Genomic DNA, 358 nt, shown 5'->3' with positions numbered 1-358 from the left:
GAATTGTTGCAAGCGCATCTTTATATATTGAACAACACAGATGAGGTGATCCCTTTTTTGGAAGCACACAAAGCCATTATTAAGAATAAAAATCCAAGACAATCAGAGAAATGGCAGTTGATGGAGCATTACAAAACATTTATGTCTTGGTAATATGAAATTGACAAAAAGCCACATTCTTCTCAAACTTTATTGTGGCTTGCAAATGGTTTGAAGTTTGATGTCGTGTGTTGTACAGGTTATGAAGTCAATAATTGCACATTCTATACGAAGACTTTGGATGATAAAAGCACAGTACAAAATAGTGGAGTCAGTTTAGAAGCTGAGTCACTTCAATTTTCCACATCAAAAGATCAAT

This window comes from Vigna radiata, chromosome 1 (assembly GCF_000741045.1).
Source record: "Vigna radiata var. radiata cultivar VC1973A chromosome 1, Vradiata_ver6, whole genome shotgun sequence".
Lineage (NCBI taxonomy): Eukaryota > Viridiplantae > Streptophyta > Magnoliopsida > Fabales > Fabaceae > Vigna > Vigna radiata.
Note: the sequence above shows the minus strand (reverse complement) of the source record.